This window comes from Acanthisitta chloris, unplaced genomic scaffold (genome assembly GCF_000695815.1).
Source record: "Acanthisitta chloris isolate BGI_N310 unplaced genomic scaffold, ASM69581v1 scaffold3712, whole genome shotgun sequence".
NCBI classification, from domain to species: domain Eukaryota; kingdom Metazoa; phylum Chordata; class Aves; order Passeriformes; family Acanthisittidae; genus Acanthisitta; species Acanthisitta chloris.
In genome coordinates this window covers 174737-175820 of record NW_008659786.1, presented here as the reverse complement: position 1 = coordinate 175820, position 1084 = coordinate 174737, and positions in this window count along the sequence as shown.

The window sequence follows — 1084 nt, the reverse complement described above, 5'->3', positions numbered from 1 at the left end:
TATTTTTTATATTTTATACATATGTGTTTACAAATTTGGTGTATAATATATATACCAGAACCATTTGAAACTCAAAGGTCATTCAAACACGAATTTCACAGGTAATTTTGAGGTTTTTAATTTGATTTTGGATAACAGAGATACATGCTTTTAGATCACTACAGTTACTATATATTATTTGGATCCCGTACTAAATTTCTTGAAATGTTTGGTATAACTTAGACCTAAACTCCTTGTGCCTATTGATTACCTTTCTCTTAACCTGAGGAGGTGTGGTATAAGAACTGTATTGCCACTTTGAGGTTTTTGCCAAATTAATACCTGACTCTATTAAAGCTTCACTAGGGTATATTTATCTTATTTTGCCAATCTTTTATTAAGTCATTATATTATGTTAACCTTTTGCTTAGAGGAGAGGTTGCAGGGCAATGTAAAGTTTACATTGAACCGTAACATCAGATTACATTGTCCTGCAGCTCAGGAGATCTAGCCTTTATTTTCCATTTCTATGTAGTTCATGACCTTTCATAATTAATTTTATGTCTCTGGGACTTACTTGCTATATCTATGTACCTAAATGATAGTCTTCTCTGTAATATCATGCTGAAAAATAGAAAAATGCTAATAGAAAGTTCAATGTAAGAGATGGCACTGCTTTTGGAGCAGCTGTCATGGCCTAAGGATACAAGAGAATGAAAGCTTTTAGCTCCAAGCAGGATCTTTTCAGATTAGATGATTTAGCTGGAAGATGTTTTGCATGCAAGGCTCCATCTACAGGACTCACTGCTTATCATCTCTAAATATTGTGTCACATTATACCTATGGAGAAACTGGGTCAGACCCTGAAAAATTCCACAGACTGCAGATAAATTTTCCATTTTATTCTTTATAAAACAGTAGCTTTGGTTGCACTTGTATTTCTTTTCCTGAGCAATTTTAAGACCTGTAGCATTTCTATGGGCTTCAAAATATTCCATAACATTTATGGCAGGTTTCACTCCTTAAAGTGCAGCCTTTTGGAGCCAGGAGTGTGCCCTTACAGCAGCAGTGTGCTCTTTCATGTATTCTTTGTTGCATTGTATAG